General features: G+C 36.0%; 9 non-coding genes across 9 annotated transcripts; all 9 read left to right on the forward strand.

Annotated features, from left to right (window-relative positions):
* Positions 1-1,324: 1,324 nt before the first annotated feature.
* TRNAR-UCU (transfer RNA arginine (anticodon UCU)) lies at positions 1,325-1,414 on the forward strand. The gene is given in 2 exon segments: positions 1,325-1,361; positions 1,379-1,414. It is a non-coding gene; the product is annotated as a tRNA-Arg (tRNA).
* A 676-nt stretch (positions 1,415-2,090) lies between these two features.
* Positions 2,091-2,180, forward strand: TRNAR-UCU (transfer RNA arginine (anticodon UCU)). The gene is given in 2 exon segments: positions 2,091-2,127; positions 2,145-2,180. It is a non-coding gene; the product is annotated as a tRNA-Arg (tRNA).
* Positions 2,181-5,152: 2,972 nt separating this feature from the next.
* TRNAR-UCU (transfer RNA arginine (anticodon UCU)) lies at positions 5,153-5,242 on the forward strand. Its single transcript is given in 2 exon segments — positions 5,153-5,189; positions 5,207-5,242. It is a non-coding gene; the product is annotated as a tRNA-Arg (tRNA).
* A 676-nt stretch (positions 5,243-5,918) lies between these two features.
* Positions 5,919-6,008, forward strand: TRNAR-UCU (transfer RNA arginine (anticodon UCU)). Its single transcript is given in 2 exon segments — positions 5,919-5,955; positions 5,973-6,008. It is a non-coding gene; the product is annotated as a tRNA-Arg (tRNA).
* A 2,972-nt stretch (positions 6,009-8,980) lies between these two features.
* TRNAR-UCU (transfer RNA arginine (anticodon UCU)) lies at positions 8,981-9,070 on the forward strand. The gene is given in 2 exon segments: positions 8,981-9,017; positions 9,035-9,070. It is a non-coding gene; the product is annotated as a tRNA-Arg (tRNA).
* Positions 9,071-9,746: 676 nt separating this feature from the next.
* TRNAR-UCU (transfer RNA arginine (anticodon UCU)) lies at positions 9,747-9,836 on the forward strand. The gene is given in 2 exon segments: positions 9,747-9,783; positions 9,801-9,836. It is a non-coding gene; the product is annotated as a tRNA-Arg (tRNA).
* Positions 9,837-10,513: 677 nt separating this feature from the next.
* Positions 10,514-10,603, forward strand: TRNAR-UCU (transfer RNA arginine (anticodon UCU)). The gene is given in 2 exon segments: positions 10,514-10,550; positions 10,568-10,603. It is a non-coding gene; the product is annotated as a tRNA-Arg (tRNA).
* A 676-nt stretch (positions 10,604-11,279) lies between these two features.
* TRNAR-UCU (transfer RNA arginine (anticodon UCU)) lies at positions 11,280-11,369 on the forward strand. The gene is given in 2 exon segments: positions 11,280-11,316; positions 11,334-11,369. It is a non-coding gene; the product is annotated as a tRNA-Arg (tRNA).
* Positions 11,370-12,045: 676 nt separating this feature from the next.
* TRNAR-UCU (transfer RNA arginine (anticodon UCU)) lies at positions 12,046-12,135 on the forward strand. The gene is given in 2 exon segments: positions 12,046-12,082; positions 12,100-12,135. It is a non-coding gene; the product is annotated as a tRNA-Arg (tRNA).
* The last annotated feature ends 4,188 nt before the right edge of the window (positions 12,136-16,323 follow it).

Consider the following 16,323-nt stretch of genomic DNA (forward strand, 5'->3'; position numbering starts at 1 on the left):
GCAACTGAATCAAAAGCAGTCTGCCTTCCATTGCAACAGGAACATATTGCTCATAAGCAATACAACATCACTGCCAGAAACTTTGCACTTTCCTAATGTATCCTTCCTTCAGAAACATTGTCTTTATAATAGCTGTAAATGAGATAGACCAAAAACACGACACCCTACACTCAGACATTTGTTTCTAGCGACATATAAAGTAAAATATTCTTTCAAAACTATTTATGGTATATTCTCTTTGTGTTTTTGTATTGTTAACCAATTGTATGGCTGCACTTTTTATACAGTTCTTTTTTATTAAGGTATGGAATTGTTGTCCAAACGTATTCAGTTTGCAAGAAAATACAGTAATACCCTATTCTCCGAATTTATCCCTAAAGGAACAAAGGTGTAGTTCAAGGTTTCACCCAGAAGTGTGATTCTTCTACAGACATTTTATGTTTCAGAAAACAATTATTCTTTCTTGTATCCCAGAAGGCTTGATAATATGATGTGAAGTAAACACTGGATTGACAAAACTTCGATCATCCCTTAATGTACGCAAGTTGATTTTCATCTGGATCTGTGGCGCAATGGATAGCGCGTTGGACTTCTAAGTGAATTGGCAAAGTCATTCAAAGGTTGTGGGTTCGAATCCCACCAGAGTCGTATTTTTTACTTTCTTATTCAAACAAGGAACATTATGCATGTGAGGAATGTTTATTTTTGGCCGATGCTTTAATCTTAGTATTTGACCCAAGTTGAACCAATGTATCTAATACAGCATGCAACTGAATCAAAAGCAGTCTGCCTTCCATTGCAACAGGAACATATTGCTCATAAGGAATACAACATCACTGCCAGAAACTTTGCACTTTCCTAATGTATCCTTCCTTCAGAAACATTGTCTTTATAATAGCTGTAAATGAGATAGACCAAAAACACAACACCCTACACTCAGACATTTGTTTCTAGCGACATATAAAGTAAAATATTCTTTCAAAACTATTTATGGTATATTCTCTTTGTGTTTTTGTATTGTTAACCAATTGTATGGCTGCACTTTTTATCCAGTTCTTTTTTATTAAGGTATGGAATTGTTGTCCAAACGTATTCAGTTTGCAAGAAGATACAGTAATACCCTATTCTCCGAATTTATCCCTAAAGGAACAAAGGTGTAGTTCAAGGTTTCACCCAGAAGTGTGATTCTTCTACAGACATTTTATGTTTCAGAAAACAATTATTCTTTCTTGTATTCCAGAAGGCTTGATAATATGATGTGAAGTAAACACTGGATTGACAAAACCTCGATCATCCCCTGATGTACGCAAGTTGATTGTCATCTGGCTCTGTGGCGCAATGGATAGCGCGTTGGACTTCTAAGTGAATTGGCAAAGTCATTCAAAGGTTGTGGGTTCGAATCCCACCAGAGTCGCATTTTTTACTTTCTTATTCAAACAAGGAACATTATGCATGTGAGGAATGTTTATTTTTGGCCGATGCTTTAATCTTAGTATGTGACCCAAGTTGAACCTATGTATCTAATACAGCATGCAACTGAATCAAAAGCAGTCTGCCTTCCATTGCAACAGGAACATATTGCTCATAAGCAATACAACATCACTGCCAGAAACTTTGCACTTTCCTAATGTATCCTTCCTTCAGAAACATTGTCTTTATAATAGCTGTAAATGAGATAGACCAAAAACACGACACCCTACACTCAGACATTTGTTTCTAGCGACATATAAAGTAAAATCTTCTTTCAAAGCTATTTATGGTATATTCTCTTTGTGTTTTTGTATTGTTAACCAATTGTATGGCTGCACTTTTTATCCAGTTCTTTTTTATTAAGGTATGGAATTGTTGTCCAAACGTATTCAGTTTGCAAGAAAATACAGTAATACCCTATTCTCCGAATTTATCCCTAAAGGAACAAAGGTGTAGTTCAAGGTTTCACCCAGAAGTGTGATTCTTCTACAGACATTTTATGTTTCAGAAAACAATTATTCTTTCTTGTATCCCAGAAGGCTTGATAATATGATGTGAAGTAAACACTGGATTGACAAAACCTCGATCATCCCCTGATGTACGCAAGTTGATTGTCATCTGGCTCTGTGGCGCAATGGATAGCGCGTTGGACTTCTAAGTGAATTGGCAAAGTCATTCAAAGGTTGTGGGTTCGAATCCCACCAGAGTCGCATTTTTTACTTTCTTATTCAAACAAGGAACATTATGCATGTGAGGAATGTTTATTTTTGGCCGATGCTTTAATCTTAGTATGTGACCCAAGTTGAACCTATGTATCTAATACAGCATGCAACTGAATCAAAAGCAGTCTGCCTTCCATTGCAACAGGAACATATTGCTCATAAGCAATACAACATCACTGCCAGAAACTTTGCACTTTCCTAATGTATCCTTCCTTCAGAAACATTGTCTTTATAATAGCTGTAAATGAGATAGACCAAAAACACGACACCCTACACTCAGACATTTGTTTCTAGCGACATATAAAGTAAAATCTTCTTTCAAAGCTATTTATGGTATATTCTCTTTGTGTTTTTGTATTGTGAACCAATTGTATGGCTGCACTTTTTATCCAGTTCTTTTTTATTAAGGTATGGAATTGTTGTCCAAACGTATTCAGTTTGCAAGAAAATACAGTAATACCCTATTCTCCGAATTTATCCCTAAAGGAACAAAGGTGTAGTTCAATGTTTCACCCAGAAGTGTGATTCTTCTACAGACATTTTATGTTTCAGAAAACAATTATTCTTTCTTGTATCCCAGAAGGCTTGATAATATGATGTGAAGTAAACACTGGATTGACAAAACTTCGATCATCCCTTAATGTACGCAACTTGATTTTCATCTGGCTCTGTGGTGCAATGGATAGCGCGTTGGACTTCTAAGTGAATTGGCAAAGTCATTCAAAGTTTGTGGGTTCGAATCCCACCAGGGTCGCATTTTTTACTTTCTTATTCAAACAAGGAACATTATGCATGTGAGGAATGTTTATTTTTGGCCGATGCTTTAATCTTAGTATTTGACCCAAGTTGAACCTATGTATCTAATACAGCATGCAACTGAATCAAAAGCAGTCTGCCTTCCATTGCAACAGGAACATATTGCTCATAAGCAATACAACATCACTACCAGAAACTTGGCACTTTTCTAATGTATCCTTCCTTCAGAAACATTGTCTTTATAATAGCTGTAAATGAGATAGACCAAAACACGACACCCTACACTCAGACATTTGTTTCTAGCGACATATAAAGTAAAATCTTCTTTCAAAGCTATTTATGGTATATTCTCTTTGTGTTTTTGTATTGTTAACCAATTGTATGGCTGCACTTTTTATCCAGTTCTTTTTTATTAAGGTATGGAATTGTTGTCCAAACGTATTCAGTTTGCAAGAAAAAACAGTAATACCCTATTCTCCGAATTTATCCCTAAAGGAACAAAGGTGTAGTTCAAGGTTTCACCCAGAAGTGTGATTCTTCTACAGACATTTTATGTTTCGGAAAACAATTATTCTTTCTTGTATCCCAGAAGGCTTGATAATATGATGTGAAGTAAACACTGGATTGACAAAACGTCGATCATCCCTTACTGTACGCAAGTGGATTTTTATCTCCCTCTGTGGCGCAATGGATAGCGCGTTGGACTTCTAAGTGAATTTGCAAAGTCATTCAAAGGTTGTGGGTTTGAATCCCACCAGAGTCGCATTTTTTACTTTCTTATTCAAACAAGGAACATTATGCATGTGAGGAATGTCTTTTTTGGCCGATGCTTTAATCTTAGTATTTGACCCAAGTTGAACCTATGTATCTAATACAGCATGCAACTGAATCAAAAGCAGTCTGCCTTCCATTGCAACAGGAACATATTGCTCATAAGCAATACAACATCACTGCCAGAAACTTTGCACTTTCCTAATGTATCCTTCCTTCAGAAACATTGTCTTTATAATAGCTGTAAATGAGATAGACCAAAAACACGACACCCTACACTCAGACATTTGTTTCTAGCGACATATAAAGTAAAATATTCTTTCAAAACTATTTATGGTATATTCTCTTTGTGTTTTTGTATTGTTAACCAATTGTATGGCTGCACTTTTTATACAGTTCTTTTTTATTAAGGTATGGAATTGTTGTCCAAACGTATTCAGTTTGCAAGAAAATACAGTAATACCCTATTCTCCGAATTTATCCCTAAAGGAACAAAGGTGTAGTTCAAGGTTTCACCCAGAAGTGTGATTCTTCTACAGACATTTTATGTTTCAGAAAACAATTATTCTTTCTTGTATCCCAGAAGGCTTGATAATATGATGTGAAGTAAACACTGGATTGACAAAACTTCGATCATCCCTTAATGTACGCAAGTTAATTTTCATCTGGATCTGTGGCGCAATGGATAGCGCGTTGGACTTCTAAGTGAATTGGCAAAGTCATTCAAAGGTTGTGGGCTCGAATCCCACCAGAGTCGTATTTTTTACTTTCTTATTCAAACAAGGAACATTATGCATGTGAGGAATGTTTATTTTTGGCCGATGCTTTAATCTTAGTATTTGACCCAAGTTGAACCAATGTATCTAATACAGCATGCAACTGAATCAAAAGCAGTCTGCCTTCCATTGCAACAGGAACATATTGCTCATAAGGAATACAACATCACTGCCAGAAACTTTGCACTTTCCTAATGTATCCTTCCTTCAGAAACATTGTCTTTATAATAGCTGTAAATGAGATAGACCAAAAACACAACACCCTACACTCAGACATTTGTTTCTAGCGACATATAAAGTAAAATATTCTTTCAAAACTATTTATGGTATATTCTCTTTGTGTTTTTGTATTGTTAACCAATTGTATGGCTGCACTTTTTATCCAGTTCTTTTTTATTAAGGTATGGAATTGTTGTCCAAACGTATTCAGTTTGCAAGAAGATACAGTAATACCCTATTCTCCGAATTTATCCCTAAAGGAACAAAGGTGTAGTTCAAGGTTTCACCCAGAAGTGTGATTCTTCTACAGACATTTTATGTTTCAGAAAACAATTATTCTTTCTTGTATTCCAGAAGGCTTGATAATATGATGTGAAGTAAACACTGGATTGACAAAACCTCGATCATCCCCTGATGTACGCAAGTTGATTGTCATCTGGCTCTGTGGCGCAATGGATAGCGCGTTGGACTTCTAAGTGAATTGGCAAAGTCATTCAAAGGTTGTGGGTTCGAATCCCACCAGAGTCGCATTTTTTACTTTCTTATTCAAACAAGGAACATTATGCATGTGAGGAATGTTTATTTTTGGCCGATGCTTTAATCTTAGTATGTGACCCAAGTTGAACCTATGTATCTAATACAGCATGCAACTGAATCAAAAGCAGTCTGCCTTCCATTGCAACAGGAACATATTGCTCATAAGCAATACAACATCACTGCCAGAAACTTTGCACTTTCCTAATGTATCCTTCCTTCAGAAACATTGTCTTTATAATAGCTGTAAATGAGATAGACCAAAAACACGACACCCTACACTCAGACATTTGTTTCTAGCGACATATAAAGTAAAATCTTCTTTCAAAGCTATTTATGGTATATTCTCTTTGTGTTTTTGTATTGTTAACCAATTGTATGGCTGCACTTTTTATCCAGTTCTTTTTTATTAAGGTATGGAATTGTTGTCCAAACGTATTCAGTTTGCAAGAAAATACAGTAATACCCTATTCTCCGAATTTATCCCTAAAGGAACAAAGGTGTAGTTCAAGGTTTCACCCAGAAGTGTGATTCTTCTACAGACATTTTATGTTTCAGAAAACAATTATTCTTTCTTGTATCCCAGAAGGCTTGATAATATGATGTGAAGTAAACACTGGATTGACAAAACCTCGATCATCCCCTGATGTACGCAAGTTGATTGTCATCTGGCTCTGTGGCGCAATGGATAGCGCGTTGGACTTCTAAGTGAATTGGCAAAGTCATTCAAAGGTTGTGGGTTCGAATCCCACCAGAGTCGCATTTTTTACTTTCTTATTCAAACAAGGAACATTATGCATGTGAGGAATGTTTATTTTTGGCCGATGCTTTAATCTTAGTATGTGACCCAAGTTGAACCTATGTATCTAATACAGCATGCAACTGAATCAAAAGCAGTCTGCCTTCCATTGCAACAGGAACATATTGCTCATAAGCAATACAACATCACTGCCAGAAACTTTGCACTTTCCTAATGTATCCTTCCTTCAGAAACATTGTCTTTATAATAGCTGTAAATGAGATAGACCAAAAACACGACACCCTACACTCAGACATTTGTTTCTAGCGACATATAAAGTAAAATCTTCTTTCAAAGCTATTTATGGTATATTCTCTTTGTGTTTTTGTATTGTGAACCAATTGTATGGCTGCACTTTTTATCCAGTTCTTTTTTATTAAGGTATGGAATTGTTGTCCAAACGTATTCAGTTTGCAAGAAAATACAGTAATACCCTATTCTCCGAATTTATCCCTAAAGGAACAAAGGTGTAGTTCAATGTTTCACCCAGAAGTGTGATTCTTCTACAGACATTTTATGTTTCAGAAAACAATTATTCTTTCTTGTATCCCAGAAGGCTTGATAATATGATGTGAAGTAAACACTGGATTGACAAAACTTCGATCATCCCTTAATGTACGCAACTTGATTTTCATCTGGCTCTGTGGTGCAATGGATAGCGCGTTGGACTTCTAAGTGAATTGGCAAAGTCATTCAAAGTTTGTGGGTTCGAATCCCACCAGGGTCGCATTTTTTACTTTCTTATTCAAACAAGGAACATTATGCATGTGAGGAATGTTTATTTTTGGCCGATGCTTTAATCTTAGTATTTGACCCAAGTTGAACCTATGTATCTAATACAGCATGCAACTGAATCAAAAGCAGTCTGCCTTCCATTGCAACAGGAACATATTGCTCATAAGCAATACAACATCACTACCAGAAACTTGGCACTTTTCTAATGTATCCTTCCTTCAGAAACATTGTCTTTATAATAGCTGTAAATGAGATAGACCAAAACACGACACCCTACACTCAGACATTTGTTTCTAGCGACATATAAAGTAAAATCTTCTTTCAAAGCTATTTATGGTATATTCTCTTTGTGTTTTTGTATTGTTAACCAATTGTATGGCTGCACTTTTTATCCAGTTCTTTTTTATTAAGGTATGGAATTGTTGTCCAAACGTATTCAGTTTGCAAGAAAAAACAGTAATACCCTATTCTCCGAATTTATCCCTAAAGGAACAAAGGTGTAGTTCAAGGTTTCACCCAGAAGTGTGATTCTTCTACAGACATTTTATGTTTCGGAAAACAATTATTCTTTCTTGTATCCCAGAAGGCTTGATAATATGATGTGAAGTAAACACTGGATTGACAAAACGTCGATCATCCCTTACTGTACGCAAGTGGATTTTTATCTCCCTCTGTGGCGCAATGGATAGCGCGTTGGACTTCTAAGTGAATTTGCAAAGTCATTCAAAGGTTGTGGGTTTGAATCCCACCAGAGTCGCATTTTTTACTTTCTTATTCAAACAAGGAACATTATGCATGTGAGGAATGTCTTTTTTGGCCGATGCTTTAATCTTAGTATTTGACCCAAGTTGAACCTATGTATCTAATACAGCATGCAACTGAATCAAAAGCAGTCTGCCTTCCATTGCAACAGGAACATATTGCTCATAAGCAATACAACATCACTGCCAGAAACTTTGCACTTTCCTAATGTATCCTTCCTTCAGAAACATTGTCTTTATAATAGCTGTAAATGAGATAGACCAAAAACACGACACCCTACACTCAGACATTTGTTTCTAGCGACATATAAAGTAAAATATTCTTTCAAAACTATTTATGGTATATTCTCTTTGTGTTTTTGTATTGTTAACCAATTGTATGGCTGCACTTTTTATACAGTTCTTTTTTATTAAGGTATGGAATTGTTGTCCAAACGTATTCAGTTTGCAAGAAAATACAGTAATACCCTATTCTCCGAATTTATCCCTAAAGGAACAAAGGTGTAGTTCAAGGTTTCACCCAGAAGTGTGATTCTTCTACAGACATTTTATGTTTCAGAAAACAATTATTCTTTCTTGTATCCCAGAAGGCTTGATAATATGATGTGAAGTAAACACTGGATTGACAAAACTTCGATCATCCCTTAATGTACGCAAGTTAATTTTCATCTGGATCTGTGGCGCAATGGATAGCGCGTTGGACTTCTAAGTGAATTGGCAAAGTCATTCAAAGGTTGTGGGCTCGAATCCCACCAGAGTCGTATTTTTTACTTTCTTATTCAAACAAGGAACATTATGCATGTGAGGAATGTTTATTTTTGGCCGATGCTTTAATCTTAGTATTTGACCCAAGTTGCACCAATGTATCTAATACAGCATGCAACTGAATCAAAAGCAGTCTGCCTTCCATTGCAACAGGAACATATTGCTCATAAGGAATACAACATCACTGCCAGAAACTTTGCACTTTCCTAATGTATCCTTCCTTCAGAAACATTGTCTTTATAATAGCTGTAAATGAGATAGACCAAAAACACAACACCCTACACTCAGACATTTGTTTCTAGCGACATATAAAGTAAAATATTCTTTCAAAACTATTTATGGTATATTCTCTTTGTGTTTTTGTATTGTTAACCAATTGTATGGCTGCACTTTTTATCCAGTTCTTTTTTATTAAGGTATGGAATTGTTGTCCAAACGTATTCAGTTTGCAAGAAAATACAGTAATACCCTATTCTCCGAATTTATCCCTAAAGGAACAAAGGTGTAGTTCAAGGTTTCACCCAGAAGTGTGATTCTTCTACAGACATTTTATGTTTCAGAAAACAATTATTCTTTCTTGTATTCCAGAAGGCTTGATAATATGATGTGAAGTAAACACTGGATTGACAAAACCTCGATCATCCCCTGATGTACGCAAGTTGATTGTCATCTGGCTCTGTGGCGCAATGGATAGCGCGTTGGACTTCTAAGTGAATTGGCAAAGTCATTCAAAGGTTGTGGGTTCGAATCCCACCAGAGTCGCATTTTTTACTTTCTTATTCAAACAAGGAACATTATGCATGTGAGGAATGTTTATTTTTGGCCGATGCTTTAATCTTAGTATGTGACCCAAGTTGAACCTATGTATCTAATACAGCATGCAACTGAATCAAAAGCAGTCTGCCTTCCATTGCAACAGGAACATATTGCTCATAAGCAATACAACATCACTGCCAGAAACTTTGCACTTTCCTAATGTATCCTTCCTTCAGAAACATTGTCTTTATAATAGCTGTAAATGAGATAGACCAAAAACACGACACCCTACACTCAGACATTTGTTTCTAGCGACATATAAAGTAAAATCTTCTTTCAAAGCTATTTATGGTATATTCTCTTTGTGTTTTTGTATTGTTAACCAATTGTATGGCTGCACTTTTTATCCAGTTCTTTTTTATTAAGGTATGGAATTGTTGTCCAAACGTATTCAGTTTGCAAGAAAATACAGTAATACCCTATTCTCCGAATTTATCCCTAAAGGAACAAAGGTGTAGTTCAAGGTTTCACCCAGAAGTGTGATTCTTCTACAGACATTTTATGTTTCAGAAAACAATTATTCTTTCTTGTATCCCAGAAGGCTTGATAATATGATGTGAAGTAAACACTGGATTGACAAAACCTCGATCATCCCCTGATGTACGCAAGTTGATTGTCATCTGGCTCTGTGGCGCAATGGATAGCGCGTTGGACTTCTAAGTGAATTGGCAAAGTCATTCAAAGGTTGTGGGTTCGAATCCCACCAGAGTCGCATTTTTTACTTTCTTATTCAAACAAGGAACATTATGCATGTGAGGAATGTTTATTTTTGGCCGATGCTTTAATCTTAGTATGTGACCCAAGTTGAACCTATGTATCTAATACAGCATGCAACTGAATCAAAAGCAGTCTGCCTTCCATTGCAACAGGAACATATTGCTCATAAGCAATACAACATCACTGCCAGAAACTTTGCACTTTCCTAATGTATCTTTCCTTCAGAAACATTGTCTTTATAATAGCTGTAAATGAGATAGACCAAAAACACGACACCCTACACTCAGACATTTGTTTCTAGCGACATATAAAGTAAAATCTTCTTTCAAAGCTATTTATGGTATATTCTCTTTGTGTTTTTGTATTGTTAACCAATTGTATGTATGCACTTTTTATCCAGTTCTTTTTTATTAAGGTATGGAATTGTTGTCCAAACCTATTCACTTGGCAAGAAAATACTGTAATACCCTATTCTCTGAATTTCTCCCCAAGCGAACAAAGGTGCAGTTCAAGGTTTCACACAGAAGTGTGATTCTTGCTACAGACATTTTATGTTTCAGAAAACAATCATTCTTTGATGTGTCCCAGAAGGCTTGATAATGTGATGTGAAGTAAACACCGGATTGACAAAACTTCGATCATCCCTTAATGTACGCAAGTTGATTTTCATCTGGCTCTGTGGCGCAATGGATAGCGCATTGGACTTCTAAGTGAATTGGCAAAGTCATTCAAAGTTTGTGGGTTCGAATCCCACCAGAGTCACATTTTTTACTTTCTTATTCAAACAAGGAACATTATGCATGTGAGGAATGTTTATTTTTGGCCGATGCTTTAATCTTAGTATTTGACCCAAGTTGAACCTATGTATCTAATACAGCATGCAACTGAATCAAAAGCAGTCTGCCTTCCATTGCAACAGGAACATATTGCTCATAAGGAATACAACATCACTGCCAGAAACTTTGCACTTTCCTAATGTATCCTTCCTTCAGAAACATTGTCTTTATAATAGCTGTAAATGAGATAGACCAAAAACACGACACCCTACACTCAGACATTTGTTTCTAGCGACATATAAAGTAAAATCTTCTTTCAAAGCTATTTATGGTATATTCTCTTTGTGTTTTTGTATTGTTAACCAATTGTATGGCTGCACTTTTTATCCAGTTCTTTTTTATTAAGGTATGGAATTGTTGTCCAAACGTATTCAGTTTGCAAGAAAATACAGTAATACCCTATTCTCCGAATTTATCCCTAAAGGAACAAAGGTGTAGTTCAAGGTTTCACCCAGAAGTGTGATTCTTCTACAGACATTTTATGTTTCAGAAAACAATTATTCTTTCTTGTATCCCAGAAGGCTTGATAATATGATGTGAAGTAAACACTGGATTGACAAAACCTCGATCATCCCCTGATGTACGCAAGTTGATTGTCATCTGGCTCTGTGGCGCAATGGATAGCGCGTTGGACTTCTAAGTGAATTGGCAAAGTCATTCAAAGGTTGTGGGTTCGAATCCCACCAGAGTCGCATTTTTTACTTTCTTATTCAAACAAGGAACATTATGCATGTGAGGAATGTTTATTTTTGGCCGATGCTTTAATCTTAGTATGTGACCCAAGTTGAACCTATGTATCTAATACAGCATGCAACTGAATCAAAAGCAGTCTGCCTTCCATTGCAACAGGAACATATTGCTCATAAGCAATACAACATCACTGCCAGAAACTTTGCACTTTCCTAATGTATCCTTCCTTCAGAAACATTGTCTTTATAATAGCTGTAAATGAGATAGACCAAAAACACGACACCCTACACTCAGACATTTGTTTCTAGCGACATATAAAGTAAAATCTTCTTTCAAAGCTATTTATGGTATATTCTCTTTGTGTTTTTGTATTGTTAACCAATTGTATGGCTGCACTTTTTATCCAGTTCTTTTTTATTAAGGTATGGAATTGTTGTCCAAACGTATTCAGTTTGCAAGAAAATACAGTAATACCCTATTCTCCGAATTTATCCCTAAAGGAACAAAGGTGTAGTTCAAGGTTTCACCCAGAAGTGTGATTCTTCTACAGACATTTTATGTTTCAGAAAACAATTATTCTTTCTTGTATCCCAGAAGGCTTGATAATATGATGTGAAGTAAACACTGGATTGACAAAACCTCGATCATCCCCTGATGTACGCAAGTTGATTGTCATCTGGCTCTGTGGCGCAATGGATAGCGCGTTGGACTTCTAAGTGAATTGGCAAAGTCATTCAAAGGTTGTGGGTTCGAATCCCACCAGAGTCGCATTTTTTACTTTCTTATTCAAACAAGGAACATTATGCATGTGAGGAATGTTTATTTTTGGCCGATGCTTTAATCTTAGTATGTGACCCAAGTTGAACCTATGTATCTAATACAGCATGCAACTGAATCAAAAGCAGTCTGCCTTCCATTGCAACAGGAACATATTGCTCATAAGCAATACAACATCACTGCCAGAAACTTTGCACTTTCCTAATGTATCCTTCCTTCAGAAACATTGTCTTTATAATAGCTGTAAATGAGATAGACCAAAAACACGACACCCTACACTCAGACATTTGTTTCTAGCGACATATAAAGTAAAATCTTCTTTCAAAGCTATTTATGGTATATTCTCTTTGTGTTTTTGTATTGTGAACCAATTGTATGGCTGCACTTTTTATCCAGTTCTTTTTTATTAAGGTATGGAATTGTTGTCCAAACGTATTCAGTTTGCAAGAAAATACAGTAATACCCTATTCTCCGAATTTATCCCTAAAGGAACAAAGGTGTAGTTCAATGTTTCACCCAGAAGTGTGATTCTTCTACAGACATTTTATGTTTCAGAAAACAATTATTCTTTCTTGTATCCCAGAAGGCTTGATAATATGATGTGAAGTAAACACTGGATTGACAAAACTTCGATCATCCCTTAATGTACGCAACTTGATTTTCATCTGGCTCTGTGGTGCAATGGATAGCGCGTTGGACTTCTAAGTGAATTGGCAAAGTCATTCAAAGTTTGTGGGTTCGAATCCCACCAGGGTCGCATTTTTTACTTTCTTATTCAAACAAGGAACATTATGCATGTGAGGAATGTTTATTTTTGGCCGATGCTTTAATCTTAGTATTTGACCCAAGTTGAACCTATGTATCTAATACAGCATGCAACTGAATCAAAAGCAGTCTGCCTTCCATTGCAACAGGAACATATTGCTCATAAGCAATACAACATCACTACCAGAAACTTGGCACTTTTCTAATGTATCCTTCCTTCAGAAACATTGTCTTTATAATAGCTGTAAATGAGATAGACCAAAACACGACACCCTACGCTCAGACATTTGTTTCTAGCGACATATAAAGTAAAATCTTCTTTCAAAGCTATTTATGGTATATTCTCTTTGTGTTTTTGTATTGTTAACCAATTGTATGTCTGCACTTTTTATCCAGTTCTTTTTTATTAAGGTATGGAATTGTTGTCCAAACCAATTCACTTGGCAAGAAAATACTGTAATACCCTATTCTCCGAATTTATCCCTAAAGGAACAAAGGTGTAGTTCAAGGTTTCACCCAGAAGTGTGATTCTTCTACAGACATTTTATGTTTCCGAAAACAATTATTCTTTCTTGTATCCCAGAAGGCTTGATAATATGATGTGAAGTAAACACCGGATTGACAAAACTTCGATCATCCCTTAATGTACTCAAGTTGATGTGCATCTGGCTCTGTGGTGCAATGGATAGCGCGTTGGACTTTTAAGTGAATTGGCAAAGTCATTCAAAGGTTGTGGGTTCGAATCCCACCAGAGTCGCATTTTTTACTTTCTTATTCAAACAAGGAACATTATGCATGTGAGGAATGTTTATTTTTGGCCGATGCTTTAATCTTAGTATTTGACCCAAGTTGAACCAATGTATCTAATACAGCATGCAACTGAATCAAAAGCAGTCTGCCTTCCATTGCAACAGGAACATATTGATCATAAGCAATACAACATCACTGCCAGAAACTTTGCACTTTCCTAATGTATCCTTCCTTCAGAAACATTGTCTTTATAATAGCTGTAAATGAGATAGACCAAAAACACGACACCCTACACTCAGACATTTGTTTCTAGCGACATATAAAGTAAAATCTTCTTTCAAAGCTATTTATGGTATATTCTCTTTGTGTTTTTGTATTGTTAACCAATTGTATGGCTGCACTTTTTATCCAGTTCTTTTTTATTAAGGTATGGAATTGTTGTCCAAACGTATTCAGTTTGCAAGAAAAAACAGTAATACCCTATTCTCCGAATTTATCCCTAAAGGAACAAAGGTGTAGTTCAAGGTTTCACCCAGAAGTGTGATTCTTCTACAGACATTTTATGTTTCGGAAAACAATTATTCTTTCTTGTATCCCAGAAGGCTTGATAATATGATGTGAAGTAAACACTGGATTGACAAAACGTCGATCATCCCTTACTGTACGCAAGTGGATTTTTATCTCCCTCTGTGGCGCAATGGATAGCGCGTTGGACTTCTAAGTGAATTTGCAAAGTCATTCAAAGGTTGTGGGTTTGAATCCCACCAGAGTCGCATTTTTTACTTTCTTATTCAAACAAGGAACATTATGCATGTGAGGAATGTCTTTTTTGGCCGATGCTTTAATCTTAGTATTTGACCCAAGTTGAACCTATGTATCTAATACAGCATGCAACTGAATCAAAAGCAGTCTGCCTTCCATTGCAACAGGAACATATTGCTCATAAGCAATACAACATCACTGCCAGAAACTTTGCACTTTCCTAATGTATCCTTCCTTCAGAAACATTGTCTTTATAATAGCTGTAAATGAGATAGACCAAAAACACAACACCCTACACTCAGACATTTGTTTCTAGCGACATATAAAGTAAAATCTTCTTTCAAAGCTATTTATGGTATATTCTCTTTGTGTTTTTGTATTGTTAACCAATTGTATGTCTGCACTTTTTATCCAGTTCTTTTTTATTAAGGTATGGAATTGTTGTCCAAACCAATTCACTTGGCAAGAAAATACTGTAATACCCTATTCTCCGAATTTATCCCTAAAGGAACAAAGGTGTAGTTCAAGGTTTCACCCAGAAGTGTGATTCTTCTACAGACATTTTATGTTTCCGAAAACAATTATTCTTTCTTGTATCCCAGAAGGCTTGATAATATGATGTGAAGTAAACACCGGATTGACAAAACTTCGATCATCCCTTAATGTACTCAAGTTGATGTGCATCTGGCTCTGTGGTGCAATGGATAGCGCGTTGGACTTTTAAGTGAATTGGCAAAGTCATTCAAAGGTTGTGGGTTCGAATCCCACCAGAGTCGCATTTTTTACTTTCTTATTCAAACAAGGAACATTATGCATGTGAGGAATGTTTATTTTTGGCCGATGCTTTAATCTTAGTATTTGACCCAAGTTGAACCAATGTATCTAATACAGCATGCAACTGAATCAAAAGCAGTCTGCCTTCCATTGCAACAGGAACATATTGCTCATAAGCAATACAACATCACTGCCAGAAACTTTGCACTTTCCTAATGTATCCTTCCTTCAGAAACATTGTCTTTATAATAGCTGTAAATGAGATAGACCAAAAACACGACACCCTACACTCAGACATTTGTTTCTAGCGACATATAAAGTAAAATCTTCTTTCAAAGCTATTTATGGTATATTCTCTTTGTGTTTTTGTATTGTTAACCAATTGTATGGCTGCACTTTTTATCCAGTTCTTTTTTATTAAGGTATGGAATTGTTGTCCAAACGTATTCAGTTTGCAAGAAAAAACAGTAATACCCTATTCTCCGAATTTATCCCTAAAGGAACAAAGGTGTAGTTCAAGGTTTCACCCAGAAGTGTGATTCTTCTACAGACATTTTATGTTTCGGAAAACAATTATTCTTTCTTGTATCCCAGAAGGCTTGATAATATGATGTGAAGTAAACACTGGATTGACAAAACGTCGATCATCCCTTACTGTACGCAAGTGGATTTTTATCTCCCTCTGTGGCGCAATGGATAGCGCGTTGGACTTCTAAGTGAATTGGCAAAGTCATTCAAAGGTTGTGGGTTCAAATCCCACCAGAGTCGCATTTTTTACTTTCTTATTCAAACAAGGAACATTATGCATGTGAGGAATGTTTATTTTTGGCCGATGCTTTAATCTTAGTATTTGACCCAAGTTGAACCTGTGTATCTAATACAGCATGCAACTGAATCAAAAGCAGTCTGCCTTCCATTGCAACAGGAACATATTGCTCATAAGCAATACAACATCACTGCCAGAAACTTTGCACTTTCCTAATGTATCTTTCCTTCAGAAACATTGTCTTTATAATAGCTGTAAATGAGATAGACCAAAAACACGACACCCTACACTCAGACATTTGTTTCTAGCGACATATAAAGTAAAATCTTCTTTCAAAGCTATTTATGGTATATTCTCTTTGT

The sequence above is a fragment of the Ambystoma mexicanum genome (assembly GCF_040938575.1).
Source record: "Ambystoma mexicanum isolate Mex_15411 chromosome 12 unlocalized genomic scaffold, UKY_AmexF1_1 Mex_chr12_unloc.1, whole genome shotgun sequence".
Classification (NCBI taxonomy): Eukaryota; Metazoa; Chordata; class Amphibia; order Caudata; family Ambystomatidae; genus Ambystoma; species Ambystoma mexicanum.